At 45.0% G+C, this 18,867-nt stretch overlaps 2 non-coding genes across 2 annotated transcripts; both read left to right on the top strand.

Moving 5' to 3' along the window:
- The first annotated feature begins 647 nt into the window (after positions 1–647).
- Positions 648–720, top strand: trnaa-agc (transfer RNA alanine (anticodon AGC)). The gene has a single exon. It is a non-coding gene; the product is annotated as a tRNA-Ala (tRNA).
- Positions 721–3,072: 2,352 nt separating this feature from the next.
- Positions 3,073–3,145, top strand: trnav-uac (transfer RNA valine (anticodon UAC)). Its single transcript has one exon. It is a non-coding gene; the product is annotated as a tRNA-Val (tRNA).
- Positions 3,146–18,867: the final 15,722 nt, after the last annotated feature.

Below are 18,867 nucleotides of genomic sequence, written 5' to 3'. Positions count from 1 at the left end.
GATGGCAAACTCCGCTGAAAATAATCCTTTAAAGCCGGTGGAAGCAACATGACGTTATTGGGGTAAATCGTGGAAAAAGATACTTCGGTGGACCTCGTCCATGCTCACCACGTAGCCAAAATTAAACAAGACCCGTTCCCCAGCATTTGGCCCCAATCCCTCTAAACGCATCATATCCAGAAACTCACCCGATTATCTTTGCAATTTTCTGAGTGTAATAGCCTCCTCCACTTCCTCTGGTAGATCATTCCAAACACGCACAACCTTCTTTGTGGGAAATGTGCCTCAGGTCCTTTGTCACTTTCAGCCCACTCACCTTAAAGCTATGCTCTCGAGTTTTCAACTCACACCAAATTGGGTAAAGCACGTAAATACTCAGTTTACCACCCTTCCATAAGGTCATGTCGCAGCTGTTACGCTGCAGGGAAAGTCGTCCAAGCCTATTCCACCTCGCCCTACGGTACAAACATCGACGACATCTTTGTCTATATTTTGTCATCAATTTAACGTGTCTTTTTTTTTACGTTTTCAAGATGTCGATTACGCTGGACAACAACGAGCTATTGGAAACAAAATGGTGAAACGTAGAACGGATTCAACTTTCAGTGCTGGACGCCACTGAGCCGCAGCAGGGCCGGCTCTGGCTTGTTTCTGTAGTGTAGTGGTCATCACGTTCGCCTAGCACGCGAACGGTCCCCAGTTCGAAAGTGGGCAGAAACTGCTTTTTTCTTCAACTGCAGCCTTTGACATGGACAAGAGCTGAGCTTTCCAGCATGCGTTCCCATCTGCAAACCTGCCTTCGAATTTGCTTGAACAAATCTGCTCTGGTAGTGAAATGTAATGCAATTCCATTTAATTACAGTGCAAAGCGTTGTTAAGTGGCATCTCGAACTGGCTCCGAGGTCAGAGCATTCTCACAATGTGATCTGTCGTTCTCGGATTGTGAGAACATTCTTTGGGACTCTTATTCTGAAAAAAACAGACACAGTGAGTGAAACTATGCTGCACGGTATGATGTGGAACACGGCCTGCTCAGCTTTGTGCATTTTCCCTGTAGTCCGGTGTGTTTCGTGTTCGGTGTAAACGTGAAAGTTGTCCTGTTTCGAGCAATGGGTGAAATCATTTAGCAAAGCAAGAATCGAAATTGCAGTAATGTCAAGCAGCTCATGGTAATTTGACCAAATCATAACCGATCGTATATTCTCACGCACTCACAGATACATTTGTAGCTGAAAAGAGTCTGAGAAGAGAGACTCAGCTTACCATTGATTTTTGTCTGGATTGATGGGATATCATTATCTGCTGCGAAATTGATATTGCAGACGGGCACATCCCAGCAGCTGTGCGAGTCGGAGAGGGATCCTTGGAACCCTTTTCATGTGACTTTGCGTCTGCCGTTATGCAGGAGCACAATTGGAAATGCAAGAAAATGGGGTGCGCAGCCGGCTGGTAGGGTGTCCGAGTGGTCGATGTTGCTCGACCCAGGTTCCACTCTCGAAAGGGGCGTGGGTTCGAATCTCACCACTGCCATCGCTGCTGATCAACTCCAACGCTGCAGCTTGTTAAAATGCGGTTTCTGTCCCCACGGTATATTGATGTTGAAAACAAAAGAAAAATGGGTTTGCTTCCCAGGGAATTAAATGATGTGTGGGATAGTGCCAAATATTTCAAAGTGTCTCTGCAGTTATGATAGTGTTCGCCTCCCGCGCGGAAAATCGCAAACAGCTCTGCCCTGCCAGGCAAGTTGAGCTTTCACTGGAACCGAATGGAGACTGTTATTTCATCGCTGTTGTGAAACAAAGTCCTGCGGTGACTCGACTCGTCGTTATTTGGTTTTCTGGCTAATGGGAAAATCGTTCCAATGAATTTCGATGTCATATGTTATTGAATTTCTCCCATTTCATTCATTTCCGTCCTGGAGACATCGGAAGGGAAAGATAATCTAATCGAGACTGTGATTGGTGAAATTCACTTTTTATGGCCAGTTCTTATTATGTTCTTTCTTTCTCTCTTTACAGCATTGTCTGGGAAGTGGTGGTGAACTTAGGCTGCAGTATGTTTGAAAGAGTAGTTTGGAATCTCCCTGTTGTTAGTTGTGAGATTACTTTATGACTCATGCCCTCGGACTGTCTCACATTTAGCATTCATGCTTCGCTGTGTCTGAAAATACATTAGGTATGCCAGTTTTGTTTGTGTTCCATGTTAAATACTTTCTGTTTTGCGATTCGCTCAATACATTTCGATTTGACAGGGTTTCTGAAGTAACTTCCAGCAGCAGAAATCCTCAGCTGAGGATCTGGGAAATTTTCACAGAGTATGGTCAGTCGGAGCTAAAGTAAGGAATTCGTTCGTTTCTGCAGTGTTTCACAATACTACCTTTCCCGTGAGCAGTCGAACAGACTAAATGATTGTGCCACAGACTGCGATGGCCAACTCCGCTGAAAAGTAATCCTTCAAAGCCGGTGGAAGCAACACGACGTTATTGGGGTACACCGTGGAAAAAGATACTTCGGTGGACCTCGTTCATGCTCAACACATAGCCAAAATTAAACAAGTCCCGTTCCCCAGCATTTGGCCCCAATCCCTCTAAACGCATCCTATCCAGAAAATCACCCGATTACCTTTGCAATTTTCTGAGTGTAATAGCCTTCTCCACTTCCTCTGGTAGATCATTCCAAACACGCACAACCTCCTTTGTGGGAAATGTGCCTCAGGTCCTTTGTCACTTTCAGCCCACTCACCTTAAAGCTATGCTGTCGAGTTTTCAACTCACACCAACTTGGGTAAAACACGTAAATACTCAGTTTACCACCCTTCCATAAGGTCATGTCGCAGCTGTTACGCTGCAGGGAAAGTCGTCCCAGACTATTCCACCTCGCCCTACGGTACAAACATCGACGACATCTTTGTCTATATTTTGTCATCAATTTAACGTGTCTTTTTTTTTACGTTTTCAAGATGTCAATTGCGCTGGACAACAACGAGAAATTGGAAACAGAAAGGTGAAACGTAGAACGGATTCAACTTTCAGTGTTGGACGCCACTGAGCCGCAGCACGGCTGGCTGTGGCTCGTTTCTGTAGTGTAGTGGTCATCACGTTCGCCTTACACGCGAAAGGTCCCCAGTTCGAAACTGGGCAGAAACTGCTTTGTTCTTCAACTGCAGCGTTTTACATGGACAAGAGCTGAGCTTTCTTGCATGCTTTCCCATCTGCAAACCTGCCTTCGAATTTGCTTGAACAAATCTGCTCTGGTAGTGAAATGTAATGCAATTCCATTTAATTACAGTGCAAAGCGTTGTTAAGTTTTTCTCCAACCTGGTTCTGATCATATGCCATTCTGTTGGAGAGTGTAGTTACCACCTTCTGATCCTTCCACGAAAAGCAGTACCGCATTTGCCTTCCTTGCGCAGGCGGCTCGGTTCAAAGACAGGAAAGAAGCAGATGCTTTGGTGTCACAGCGCACCACGAATTCCTGAAATTGTCTGTCTGTCAAATGTACCCTAAGGTCGTCTCAGAAATACCTCATTTGGAAGCTGTCAATCGTTATTCAACGTGCGAGAATTGGCACCAGATATCCTGATTCATGTTTTGGAGCAATTCGCACGTTAGTGGCTCATTCAATCAGCAACAGCAATGAAAGAAATTGCATTCTCAGAGGAACCTTTCGACTTGCGCATTCATCGCGTCGCTAGTATTAAGGTCCGCCCCGAGATCTAAGTCATGTTGGAACTGAAACGGAGGAATCGACATAGAGGCTACAGAATGACATCGCATCCATTTGGTTTTCTTTAAATCACTGACGAGCAGGAAAATGTAAACGGGGAGGGCGAGTGGAAAAGTGAGGCAGTTGCAGCTCTGGTGAAATTCCTTCTTTGTGATTCACTCAGCAACCAGAGACGTGAAGGTGACTCAGGCGTGAAAGCTCTTCACATCGAGAACAAAAAGCACTCAAGGGCAGTTAGCACCTCTTCTGGAGTGGGGGTGGGGTGAGGTAATTACCTTTTGACTTCTGTTCCTATGTTCAGAAACTGGCTTTGAGATTGAGGTTATCAGAAACTGCATTTCTAAAAAGCACCACGGAATTTAGTAAAATTTATTGAGTCGTTTCTCCTCGATTCCCACACAGGTTTCCAAATCAGTTGGTATCCATGTGGCTCATGTCCAGGAGTGAACATCTCAGCAACAAATTGCACGGTTAAGGTAAAAGGCAAGGAAAGTGGCATCTCGAACTGGCTCCGAGGTCAGAGCATTCTCACAATGTGATCTGTCGTTCTCAGATTGTAATGCTACCTCCGGTTTTAGGGTGGTGAACATTCTTTGGGACTCTTATTCTGAAAAAAAAAACAGACACAGTGACTAAGACTATGCTGCACGGTATGATGTGAAACACCCCCTGCTCAGGTTTGCGCATTTTCCCTGTAGTCCGGTGTGTTTCGTGTTCCGTATAAACGTGAAAGTCGTCCTGTTTCGAGCAATGGGTGAAATCATTTAGCAAAGCAAGAATGGAAATACCAGTAATGTCAAGCAGCTCATGGTTATTTGACCAAATCACAAGCGAACCCATATTCTCAAGCACTCACAGATACATTTGTAGCTGAAAAGAGTCTGAGAAGATATACTCAGCTTACCATTGATTTTTGTCTGGATTGATGGGCTATCAATATCAGCTGCGAAATTGACATTGTAGCCGGGCACATCCCAGCAGCTGTGCGAGTCCGAGAGGAATCATGGAACCCTTTTCATGTGACTTTGCATCTGTTGTTATGCAGGAGCACAATTGGAAATAGAAGAAAATGAGGCGGCGCAGCCGGCTGGTAGTGTGGCCGAGCCGTCTAAGGCGCTGGATCCAGGTTCCAGTCTCGAAAGGGGCTTGGGTTGGAATCCCACCACTGCCATTTCTGCTGATCAACTCCAACGCTGCAGCATTGTTAAAATGCCGTTTGGATGCCCACTGTATATTGATGTTGAAAACAAAAGTAAAATGGGTTTGCTTCCCAGGGAATTAACTGTGGTGTGGGATACTGCCAAATATTTCAAAATGATCGTGTTCACCTCCCGCGCGGAAAATCGCAAACAGTTCTGCCGTCCCAGGCAAGTTGAGCTTTGACTGGAACCGAATGGAGACTGTTATTTCATCGCTGTTGTGAAACGAAGTCCTACGGTGACTCTACTCGTTGTTATTAGAGTTTCTAGCTAATGGGAAAATCGTTCCAATGAATTTCGATGTCATACCGTATTGAATTTCTCCCATTTCCGTCCTGGAAACATCGGAAGGGAAAGGCAATCTAATCGAGACTGTGATTAGTGAAATTCACTTTTTACGGCCAATTCTTATTATGTTCATTCTTTCTCTCTTTTCAGCATTGTCTGGAAAGTGGTGGTGCACTAAGGCTGCAGTATGTTTGAAAGGGTCGTTTGGAAATGCCCTGTTGTTAGTTGTGAGATTACTTTATGACTCATGCACTCGGACTGTATCGCATTTAGCATTCATGCATCTCTGTGTCTGAAAATGCATGAGATATGCCAGTTTGTTTGTGTTCCGTGTTAAATGCTTTCTGTTTTGCGATTCGCTCAATTCATTTCGATTTAACAGAGTTTCTGAGGTAACTTCCAGCAGCAAAAATCCTCAGCTGAGGATCTGGGAAAATTTCGCAGAGTATGGTCAGTCAGAGCTAAAGTAAGGAAGTCGTTCGTTTCTACAGTGTTTCACAGTACTACCTTTCCCGTGAGCAGTCGAACAGACTAAATGATTGTGCCACAGACTGCGATGGCAAACTCCGCTAAAAAGTAATCCTTTAAAGCCGGTGGAAGCAACATGACGTTATTGGGGTACATCGTGGAAAAAGATACTTCGGTGGACCTCGTCCATGCTCACCACATAGCCAAAATTAAACAAGTCCCGTTCCCCAGCATTTGGCCCCAAACCCACTAAACCCATCCTATCCAGAAACCCATCCGATTACCTTTGCAATTTTCACCAGAGCTGCAACTGCCTCACTTCCCCACTCGCCCTCCCCGCTTACATTTTCCTGCTCGTCAGTGATTTAAAAAAAAAACAAATGGATGCGATGTCATTCTGTGGCCTCTCTGTTGATTCCTCCGTTTCAGTTCCAACATGGCGTAGATCACGGGGCGCACCTTAATACTAGCGACGCTATGAAAGCACCCCTGTCACCTCAGTGTGGTAACAGGCCACTTGTTTGAAAAAAATGACCCTCTAAAGAGTAACTCACCCAAACACTTTTCCCGATCATATTTCTTCACATTTACTGCTGACTAATCGACATTTTCCTGAACACAATCTGCAGTTTAGCATGGCCAGCTCACCTAAACTGCACATCTTTGAATTGTGGAGGACACCACAGCAAAGTCACATAGAATTGGGGAGAACGTGCAAACTCCCCACAGTCACCCGATGAGGAAATCAAACCGATGTCCCTGGCGCTGAGAGGAAGCATTGCTAACCACTGAGGTACCATGTAATCTTATGCAATAAGTAAAATCAGTGAAAGATTCGAAAAAAAACAAGTTTCAAATGAACACTCTCCGACATTGTCAAAGCATTGTCAAAGATTTCCTTCCCTCCTTCGATCACTAACCGAACTTTCCGTCCCACACCCCCATTTCATTAATTTCGAGATGCCAGTGTTCGACTATGGTGTACAAAGTTAAAAATCACACAACACCAGGTTAGAGTGTAACAGGTTTAACTGGGCACTAGTTTTGGGAGCGCTGCTCTTTCATCATGTGGTTGTGGAGTCATTTCCTATTTCATTAAGGCACTGCAGAATCTTACACAGACTCTCACATTGATACTCTTCACTCTGTGCTGCTGCGTCACTGTTGCTGGGTGAACGTGCCCCAACCCCACCATAGGGACCTGCAGACCAGTTGCTTCTTTTGGTTACCACTATTGTGAGGCCAATCCTCAGGTAGCAGCTTTTACTGATATGGACTTGCGATTATTGGGAGTCAAGCTCAGGAAAATGACACAGGACAATATCGAGGAAAAGTGACTTCATTGAGAAAGATTAGTTTCACAGGTTTTCTGCAATGGCTGAGCACTATTACCACTGGACTGTTAATTCAGACAATAAGCAAACGAACCAGGGACCCGGGTTTGACTCCAACCATGCCAGGTGTTAGAATTGAGATTCAATAAATATCTGGAATTACGAATCTAATAACACCTACAAATCCATGGTCAATTGTTGAAAAAACAAAACCATCGGGTTCACTGACGTCCTTTGAGGAAGGAACCTGCCGTTCTTACCTGGTCGGGCCTCAATGTGTCTCCAGACTCACTGCAATACAGTTGAGTGTCAACTGCCCGCTGTGCAATTAGGGATCGCAATCAATACTGCCGAGCCAGCGACGCCCTCATACTGTAACAGAATAGGAAAAAAAAAGTTAATTCGGCTCTAGCTAGATTACTGTGTGCAGTTCTGCAATTCACAGTATAGCAATGGTGTGATCGCACTGGGAACGTTGCAGGAGAGATTCAATGGGATATTGTCTGGGCTGAAGAGTTTCAGTTATGAGGAGAGATTGGACAGACTGGGGTTGTTTGTCGCTGAGCAGAGGAGATTGGAGAAGACATGACTGAGATGTACAAAATAATGAGGGATATGGATAAGATAGACTGAAAAAAAGCGTTTGTTATTGATGGAGGGATCGAACACTGGGGCCAAGAGATTTCGGGAAAAGGCAGAAAGTTTTGAGTAGATGTGCGGAAAGGGTCAGAGAGGTGGAAACCCTTCCAACCTGAAAAAAATTGAGATGTTAATTTGTGATGCCAAAACATATAAACAATGAAAAACATGATTCAGGTCGTTAAGCAGTTGTGTTGGACAAGTGCAGCCACAACAGGCTGAAGGGCTTCCTTCGATGTTTTTGTCCTCCACAGTATCGTGGTTAGTGTCCCCTCCTGTCACAGGGCTCAATTCTCCGCTGGGGGCATCGTGAAAGTTTTAAACCTGTAGCTCTGTTCCCCAGTGAAGGTTATTAATGCTTGGCCTTCCATTCTCGATTGGATATGTCACAGGAAGGACAGTGCTGTCTGAATCAGCTGGGGAAGGACTGCAGCTCCTGGGGCAGAGAGCGTCAGTGAAAGTGCAAGCACATAATTCTGCAAACTGCACATTGTGTTTGTGTTGCAATGAAAACCATTATGTAGAGTTGTTCCTGACTGATGTGTTTACTTAAAGCAGGAATCTGAGTAAGAAAAAAGAGTAAACTCACTCAGATCCGAGTGCAGAAACATTTCCGGCAGCACTAATGAGGATGTACAGCGTAGAACCGCGTTTGAATGCATTGAATTCGGGTTGACGGGGGCAGCTTGCTTTCACTAGGCGGAGTTACCAGTGTGTAAAGCCATTACACATGATACAGATAGTGTTCAATGTGATGGCACATTTGCTCAGTGGGTCGCACTGCTGTTAAGTCTATAGGTTAGGTGGATTGGCAATGCTAAATTGCGCTGATGTGTCCAGGGAGTGACTTCAGTAAGTTAAGTGAATTAGCCATGGGGTAACGCAGTGATAAGGTCAGCAGTCACACGATGCCAGGTTTTATTGCAGCAGGTTTATTTAAAATCACAAGCCAGAGGCCTGCGGTGATAGAGAGGGGAGCTAGGTCTGGTTGAGATGCTGTTCAGAGTGTCCCTACAGACTCGATTGGCTGAATTGTACTTTCTGCCTTGTAGAGAATCTGTGATTCTATCAGAGAGGACACTGCCAGCTTTTACTGGGGAGCTAAGACATTAGAGATGATGCTGACGGCGTTTAGTGGGGATGGCATTTTAGTTATTTGTGTTTTGGAAAACTTGAAACTGAGCCAAGGAAAACCGAATGGACGTTTTCCAGGGTATGTGAGGTTTGGAGAGAGTAAATAGGTGGTAAATTCACTATTTCAAGTTCGTATATTTCTGAACGTCAGGCTTTCAAAACCATCGATGTAGGACAAAGAAATGATGGGAGCAGAATTTCTGTCACTCAGAGAATCCGTATCCAAAATATTTGGAAAGGCACATTTAGAGACACACAAGCAGTGAGTTTTTCCAGGAGAGAGACAACCTGTGGCTGGCCAAAAGTGTAAAAGTGGGATGTGGGGGTGGAAGGTGCGAGGAAACAATGTCTAATTTGGACGACTTCAGATATAAAGAAATATCGCAAACGTATGCAGCTGAGATTCAGCAAAAAAAAAACCTCAGAGTTTTGAAAGATTTTTATTAATATTTCACATGAAGCATTACAAATGGAACTGAGCAGATTTTGTATATTGTCAAGGAAAGAAATTCCATAATGAATAGGAAGTGACCCGTCTCTTAGAGATCGATTTCGTGCTTTAATCCCATGGTTTAAAGGTGGGACGACAATCGCCATGATGTTGGGTTGATTTGATACCCACTGAAATCTGCCAACGTAACTGAGCATCAAAACTGGCATCTTGTTTTGTAATTTAACCTTCTGTTTTCTCATCAGTATTTTCTTTAAGCTGGAATGAATTCGGAGCAAAATTCAATACAACATTAAACATTTCAATCATGTAAATGCAATTCACTTCCGATCATTCCAGTGAACAAAGTGAAGTTGCAGCAAAATTAATAAAATGAAACGAACAACACCGCATTTCCGGGAATTTTACCCACTTGAGGTTCATCCATTTGAGAAAGTCCATCGATCTAAAACATCACCTTCACTTCTCTCTCCGTATATACTTCCTTACGTGAGAGAGAAACTGTCTGAAGAAATTATGCGTCAAGACTAAATGTATGAATGTGACGGGAATTACATGTTTGCTGGTTCATTCTGAGACAGTACCGACTCGGAATAAATCAAGGACAGGGTATTCCTTCCAAGGACGAGGTCAATTCTTTGGATTTTGCTGATATTATTATTCCGCTGAAAGAAGAAACATCATGGTGTGAATTCGATTCTGCTCAGGGAATTTCTTCTCCCCGAGGTGCACCATACGTAATCTTGATGTTGTTATATGTGAGCCCCTTTTCCATGGACTTAAGTGGCCCAGAGTTTAACGCGTCAGGTTTCTCTTTCATTGTGCATGTGTGGATTTGAATCCTAATCTGGCTGTTACTTCTATCAAACGCAGCTGTGGTTTCCCTTTGTACCTCGCATCTTTAGGATACACTGGATGGAGAATCTTGCTCTTGACCTTCATTGCATTGGAGATTTGTGATAAATTGATACCTCATCAAAGTCGAAATAAAGCAATTTGATTCTGTTGTAAGTTAAATTGGGATAATGAAAAGGAGTGCAAACGTTTCTTTCCTCCTTTCATTCCATCTTGACTTTCTATGAATTTACTTCGAAAGTGAAACAAATAAGGAGAGATTGGATGCAATAGTTTATCCAGTGGGATTGTGAATTTTAATGTAACATTCCACACAACTTTCTGATCAGTATTTCAAACAGTCAATTGGAATTGGAACCACAGAAAACTTTTCCAATGAAACGAAACTTTCATTCTTTCACAACCTTTTGCTGTGTGAATCATACCGAGATCCATCATCCAGCATGATCACCAAGTTGGCAACAATATTAGATCCACCAATTTTCTTTAGCAAACACAACTTCTGCACATACCCGTCTATGGTGTGCCCAGTGCCATTTGTTGTCTCCAGGCCACAGCACATTTCTTGTTCATGAGCTTATGAGCCTAGTTCCTGATCTGTCTGATCAGTTTGGAAACATTTTCTATCAGTTCATCCCATCCCCTTAGAATTCTAAATTTATCAATAAAGTAAGGAGTAGGACCACATGATGTAAGATTGGAAGTAGGCCATTCAGCCCATCGAGTCAACTCCACCATTCAATGAACTCCTGGCTGATCTGATAATCCTCAACTCCATTCTCCTGCATTACCTCGACAAAGCTTCATCGTCTTTCTCGTTAAATATCTGACTGGCACAGTTTGAAAATACACAGCAACTCAGCCTCAACAACAGTTTTGGTAAGGAGTTCCACGGATTCACTGGCCCCTGAGCAAAGAAATTACTCCCCATTTCTGAATTAAATTGGCAATACCTAATTCTGAGTTTATGTCCTCTGGTGCTCCCCTCATACCATTGTAAACCACCTGCCAGTAACTACCCTGTCAAGTTCCCATGAATATTGAACGTGTATAAATGTTATTACGTGATTATAGAGCTGCACTCAGCGTCCTTTGTTTCAAGGAGAATAATTCCAGCCTAACCAATCATCCCACGAAGCTCCATTTTCTCCTCTGTTGACAACATGTTCATTAATCTCTGCTGTCCCCTGCAGCGTCCTTACATATTATTACGGCACGTGGAGACATTTATGCAAAGAAACCATTGAAATTTCAAGCACAGATGGGAATTGGAACTTGAAATCAGACAGCGACTGGAATCAGATTGGTCCACACAAGGACGAAATAGAATAATGATAACTCTGACAAATGAGGATCTAATCATATCCCACTGACATTCAATGGCTTTACTGTAACCAAATTATCCAGTGTAATAGTCCACAGAGCTAGTATTTAGAAAAATAAACAGATAGGAACTGGCTATATAAACAATTGGACAACAAAAACATGTCCTTTGGTAGACATTTTTTGATTATAAACTCAGCTTGTGTCTCCGTGAATCTTAAATCGTTTGCAAGGCACAAATGAGACGTGGAACATAACTCTCTCCATTTGCCTCGATAGGTGTAACTTCAGTAACTTAAGGAACTGGACACGGTCCACGACAATGCAGTCACTTGATTGTACCCTCGTCAATACCTGCAATATTCATTCTCTTCACCGCTTAGGCACAATTGCAACAGAGTGCACCAACTGCAGGATGCACTGGGGTAAGTCATATGGGCATATTTGACAGAACCTTCAAAGCTCAATAGCTGTACTGACCAAAAGGACAAGATTGGAGGTTGCAACGAAACACCAGCATTTTCAAGTTCCCCTCCAAGGCCCATAGCACTCTGACCTGGAAAGGAATCAGTGATAAACTCATTGGTGAAACAGCATTGATGGGCAAAGTTGCATACTTCAGCCTTCCATGTTTTATCTTACAATTTAAAAAAAATTGTTTATGTGGTGACTTGACTTGTGCTCAGTCCTTTAGCTGTTCCCTAAACCGCTCCCAATCAACTGATTCCCCTCAAGATTAGAGTGGTGTTGGAGAAGCACAGCAGGTCCGGCAGCATCTGATGAGCACGAATAATGAACATTTCAGGCAAAAGCCCTTCATCAGGAATGGGACTGGGAGCATATTGGTTGGAGAGATAAATGGGAGTGGGGCGGGGCTGGGGAGAAGGTAGCTGCGAGTGCAGTAAGTGGATAGAGGTGGAGGGTGAACATGATATTTCAGGGAAGAAGGTGTAGTGAAAAAGTGGGAATGAAGATGCACAGGTGTGACAGGTCAGGAGGACGGTGATGAGCTGGAGGTTGGGAATTGGGGTAAGGTCGGGGGAGGGGAAATGAGGAAACTGGTGAAGTCCCAATTGATGCCCTGGATTTGAAGGGTCCCGAGGCGGAAGATGAGGAGGCCCAATGGAGGAGGCCCAAGATCTGCATGTGCTCGGGAGAGTGGGAGGGAGAGTTGAAATGTTTGGCCATGAGGGCACTGGGATTGATTCTTGTGGGTGTCCTGGCGATATTCTCTGAAGTGCTCTATGAGAAGACATCCGGTCTCCCCAATTTAGAGTAGACCGCATCGGGAGCAACGGACACAAGAAATGACATGTGTGGAAGTGCAGGTGAAACTTTGATGGATTTGTAAGCCTCCATTGGAGCCTTGGACAGAGATGAAAGGGTAGATGTGGGCGCAGGTTTTGCAATTCCTGCAGTGGCAGAGGAAGGTGCTGGGAGGGAAGGGTTGGACATTGGAGGGCGTGGACTTGACTAGGTAGTCACAGAGCGAATGGTCTTGGTGGAAAGTGGATAGGGCTGGGGAGGAGAACCTGTCCCTGGTGATGGGATCCGTTTTGAGTTGGCGAAACTGTCAGCGGATGATGTGATTTATGCAGAGGTTGGTGGGATAGAAGATGAGGACCTGGGGGTTCTGTCTTGTTGTGGTTGGAGGTTTGGGGTTCATGGGTGGAGTACGGAACATGGATGAGGTGCGTTGGAGGGCATCTTCAACCACATAGATTGGGAAGTTCCGGTCTTTAAAGAAGGAGGCCATCTGGTATGTTCTGTGGTGGAACTTGTCCTTTGGGAGCAGAGGGTAAAAACAATGATTGCAGATGCTGGAAAGCAGAGTTTAGATTAGAGCGGTGCTGGAAAAGCACAACAGTTCAAGCAGAATCCGAGGAGCAGAAAAATCGAAGTTTTGGGCAAACGCCCTTCATCAGGAATACAGGCAGAGAACCTGAAGGGTGGAGAGATAAATGAGAGTAGGGTGGGGGTGGAGAGAAAGTAGCATAGAGTACAGAACACACCAGATGGTCTCCTTCTTTAGAGACCGCAATTTGCGCTTCGCATGTGGTTAAAGATGCCCTCCAATGCATCTTGTCCACATCCTGAACCTCCGCCCTCAGACCCAACCCCTCCAACAATAACAAGGACAGAACGGCCATGGTGCTCACCTTCCACCCTACCAACTTTCGCAGAAACAAAATCATCCGCCGACATTTCCAAACGGACCCCACCACCAGGGATATATTTCCCTCCCTATCCCATTTCACCTTCCACAAAGACCGTTCCCTCTGTGACTATCTGGTCAGGTCCACGCCCCCCAACAACCCATCCTCCCGTCCTGGCACCTTCCCCTGCCACCGCAATAATTGCAAAATCTTTGTCCACACCTTCTCCCTCGCCTCCATCCATGGCCCCAAAGGAGCCATCCACAGGCATCAAAGTTTTACCTGCATCCACCAATATAATTTATTGTATCCGTTGCTCCTGATGCGGTCTACTCTACATTAGGGAGACAGGACGCCTCCTAGCAGAGCGCTTTATGGAACATCTCTGGGCCACACGCACCAAGCAACCACACTGCCCAGTGGCCCAACAGTTCAACTCACCTTCTAACTGAGCTGAGGGCATGGAGCTCCTCGGCTTCCTACACCACCACTCCCTCACAACCGACGCCTGGAGGAAGAACACCTCATCTTCTGCTTCAGAACACTGCAACCCCAGGGCATCAATGTGGACTTGACCAGTTTACTCATTTACCGTTCCCCCGCCTCACCACAGCTCCAAACTTCCAGCTCAGCAATGTCCCCATGACTTGTCTTACCTGCCTATCTTCCTTTCCACCGATCCACTCCACCTTCCTCCCTGACCCATCACCTTCATCACCTCTCCCACTCACCTATTGTACTCTATGCTACTTTCTCCCCACCCCAAACCTCCTCTCATTTATCTCTCCAGCCTTCAGGCTCTCTGACTGTATTCCTGACGAAGGGCTTTAGCCCAAAACGTCGACTTTACTGCTCCTCGGATGCTGCCCGAAACGCTGTGCTTCTCCTTTGGGAGCAGATGCGATGGAGGTGGAAGAATTGGGAATATAGGATCACATTTGTGCAAGAGACGGGGTGGGAGGAGGTATAATCCAGACAGCTGTGGGAGTCAGTGAGTTTGTAAAAAGTGTCAGTAACACTGAACTTGAGGGATATATTTCCCTCGCCACCCCTACCCACTTTTCACTAAGACTGTTTCCTGCACGACTACCTAGTCAAGTCCACGCCCTCCAATGACCCACCCTCCCCTCCCGGCACCTTCCCTTGCCACCACAGGAATTGCAAACCCTGCACCCACATCTTCCCCATCACATCCTTCCAAGGCTCCAATAGATCCTTCCACATCCATCAAATGTGAATCTGCACTGCCACACATGTCATTTATTGCATCGGTTGGTCTCCTCTACATTGGGGCCAACAGACACCTTCTCGCAGAGCACTTCAGCGAACATTTCCAGTACACCTGCAACATTCAACCTCAACTCCCCATGACCAAACACATCAACTCCCTCCCTCCCCCCCCCCCTCCCCCACTCTCCCGTGGACATGCAGTTCCTGCGCCTCCTCCACCGCCATTCCGTCAACACCTGACGCCTCATCTTCCACCTTGGGATGTTCAACCCCAGGGCATCAATGTGGTCTTCACCAGCTTCCTTATCTCTCCACGCCCACCTTATCCGAGTTCCAACCTTCTAGATTGGCACCATCCTATTGACCTGTCCCATCTGTCTATCTTACTTCCCACCTATCCGCTCCACCCTCTCCTCCGACCTATCACCTTTAACTCCATCTCTATCCACCTATTGCACTCTCAGCTAAATTCTTCCCAGACCCAGTCCTCCCGTTTATCTCTGCACCCTCGAGGCTCGCAGCTTTATTCCTGATGAAGGGCTTTTGACCGAAACGCCATTTTTTTCTGCAACTCGGATGCTGCCTGACCTGCTGTGCTTCTTCAGCACCACTCTAATATTGATTCTGATTCCCAAAATCTGCGGAACGTACTTCCGTCCAAATGATTCCCCTGTCCATTGAACTTTAGCGATCATGAATTCCCACTCCATGATCTCTTTGTCCGTCTACACCACACAGAATACTCACTGTTATTGTTTCTTCTCCCAAAATTCATTAACTTTCATTGATCTGGATTCAAATCTATTCAGTATTTTACCTTTCTACCTGATTGATACATCCCTGCAGTCCCTGGCATTCTTCACCATAATCAATTATTGCATCAGCAGCAAAGTTCTAAACCATGGCTCCTACAACTAAGTCTAAATCACTGATCTACATCAGAAAACAGTGGAACTCCACTGGAAACACGCATGCGAACAGGTTTCATTGCTGGTTGGGATTAACGGCTGCAATAAAAGCAGAATCGAACTTCTGCTGTCATTTGTAAACTTGCTGGTGACTCTGCCAGTTGGTCTTCTTAGGGATCACTTCTCACATATGGGAGTGGTGAATGACTTATGCGCACTGTGACTGAGTAAGTGAGTTTGCACCTCAGCACGTAATTGAATCCCTTCCTGCCGTCACCCTATGGCCCTGACTTCTTGGCGCTGTGGGTATCCTTGTGTCTATTTAGCTTGATAATCAGTTGAATTCGAGTCCACACGAACACCATTCCCCCTTCGCCTGTTGTCCATGCATTTTTATTCTTCCTTAATCTCCCACGGAATGTGGCTATCATTGGTCTGAAGAGCATTTATTGTTCATTCTAATTCACCTCGAACTGAGTCAGAGGCCATTCATGGCTGAACCACATTGTTGTGGGTCTGGAGTCACATGTTGACAGGACTGTTGACAGTCGGCAGATTTCCCTTTCGAAGGGACATGAATGAATAAGTTTTCAGCAATATAAAGTTGTTGTCTCTGTTCCTGAGATTGGGTTTATTTTCCAGATTTTATTCATCGAATTTAACGAACAGCAGCAGCCACGTTCCAGTCTCCAAAGATTACTAGCCCAATAGATCACCGCTGCACTAACAACTCCCTGCTGCATTTCTCCATTCAAAGAATGATATTGTCAATTCAGATTATCCCAGATGGAGCGAGAATAGGACGCGTTCCTGTGTGGAATGGAAGCAATGTACGCTGGATTGGAGTGTTTACTGGAGCAAGAGACTAATGTGGGGACGATGTGAGCAAAAGCAGTTCTTACTGTCAAAGTAACAAAATACTACTTTGTTAAGGAAAATCTCTTAGAACGCTTTTAACACATCGACCTCTCACTTGAAGCTCCAGCACGCTTCCTCTGAGCCAATTGACCAGAAGCACTCCCAGCCTCAGCATTTCACGCTCTTGGATAAGTCGACAAAGTCTTTTCCCTGGGGTCGTGAGTCCAGAATGCGAGGGCCTAGATTTAGATTGAGAAGGAAAAGATATAAAAGAGACATCAGGGGTAACTTTTTCATACACAGGGTGGTGCATGTATGGAATAAGCTGCCATAGGAAGTGGTGGAGGCTGGCACAATTGCAAAATTTCAATGGCATTTGGATGGGTATATGAATAGGAAGGGTTTGAAGGGATATGGGCCGGGTGACAGGTGGGACTAGATTGGGTTGGGATATCTGGTCGGCATGGACCAAATAGTCTGCTTCCATACTGTATATCTCTATGTCTCTATGACTCCATGAAGGCGCCTTTACCAATCATGTCACTGGTGCCACAGAATAGCTTCACGTGCTCATTTCCACCCCCACTTCCAGTTTGGTATTCGCGGCTGCGCCACGAAGTTTGCCTGATTCCGGTTCTCGGGACTAGGGTTATGTGACTGACTGCAGCAATGGGTGCTTCCTTGTGTGGGGAAGTTGGTGAAGAAACTGTTATTAACACAATGTTAACAACACATTGTTATTGAAACATAAATTACACCAATATTCCGCCCTATCCCCTGAACCTTTTGTTTTCTAGAAATCTATCAAACTCAGTCTTCAACACGCAGTCCTCGATGGAACCACCACAGCGTCTGGTGATATCGAATTTAAAGATTCAGCTAATTCTGAATTCCCACATATCTGCTATTGCGCACCTAATATTCCTGTTGTGCATCTGCTACTCTTCCTAACATCTCCTCTGTCACTCTAGTTATTGCTGTTTTTAAACGCGTGGCTCTGCATGACTCAGTGATGGTTTGAATGTTAAAATATTCTGCATTGTGGCCGCAGGAAGCTCGTTCGAATCCGAGCCACTGCATTTTACTCCTTGTGACTCATGCTGAATAAACACAGAAAGGAATTAGTTGATTTTACATGAAAGCATTCTCAGGGATTATGATTTTTCCCATCAAACCCCTCTCTCTCTCACATCTCTGCGAGTTTTCTATCAGGATTGAGACTCACCCATTCTCGGAGAATTCCCTCCCTCCCGCAATCACTTAACTCCTTTAAGTTCCCCCTCCCATTTCCCTTACAATCACTTTCACATTCACCTCCTTCAGTCTGTGCTGCTGCGCTCACTGTTGCTGTGTGACCATGCCCAAGTTTTACCATCGGGACCTTCAAACCAATTGATCCATTTTGATACCGCGGTTGTGAGATCAATCCTCATGTCGCAGCTTTTACTGACGTGGATCAGCGATTATTGAAACATCAGGCTCAGGAAAAGGGCACAGGACAGCATTGAGGAAAAGAAACTTTATTCACAAAAACATCAGTTTCTGTGGATTTTCGCATCATTTATTTTACTTGTTCATTCAGCTCTCGCGAGACTGTTGTGTGTAGTTATGCAATTCACATTATAGCAGGAATGTGACAGCGCTGGAAACGATGCAGGGGAGATTCGCCAGGATATTGTCTGGGCTGAAGAAGAGAGATTGGACAAGCTGGAGTTGTTTTTCTTAGAGCAGAGGAGATTGGGGGGGCGGCATGATTAAGATGTACAAAGCACTGAGAGATATGAAAAGCATAGACTGAAATAAATGTTTTACTTTGATGGAGCTTTCGATCACGGGGGGCCACCGATTTAAGGTCAGAGGCGGAAAGATTATAGTGAATGCATGGAAAAACGTTTTCAAACAATGGGTGGTTGAAATCTGGAACACAGTGTATGCAAGACACGAGGAGACAAAAATCCACATAACTTTCCAAAGTATTCAGATGTGAATTTGTGATGCCAAGACATACAAGTCTATGGGTTAAGTGACATCAAAAAGGAGTTAGGATAGTTACGCGATTCTTATTGAGCAATACAGATACTCCGTTCTAAGTACAGGTTATTAATAGCTGTCCTTCCATTCTCGAAGGGATATGTCACAGGAAGAACTGTGCTGTCTGAATCAGCGTGGGGGAGTACGACTGCTCCCGGGGAGACAGACTGACAGTGACAGTGTAAGCACGTGACTTATGTCAGCTGTACCTAGTGTCGGTGTTGGCATGAAAATCATTGAGTAATTTTGCTCCATAATTAGGAATTTG

The sequence above is a fragment of the Chiloscyllium plagiosum genome, unplaced genomic scaffold (assembly GCF_037043375.1).
Source record: "Chiloscyllium plagiosum isolate Xiang-an unplaced genomic scaffold, Cpla_swu_hap1 HiC_scaffold_38, whole genome shotgun sequence".
In the NCBI taxonomy this organism is placed as follows: Eukaryota; Metazoa; Chordata; class Chondrichthyes; order Orectolobiformes; family Hemiscylliidae; genus Chiloscyllium; species Chiloscyllium plagiosum.
Note: the sequence above shows the minus strand (reverse complement) of the source record. Positions and strands in the feature narration are given on the sequence as shown.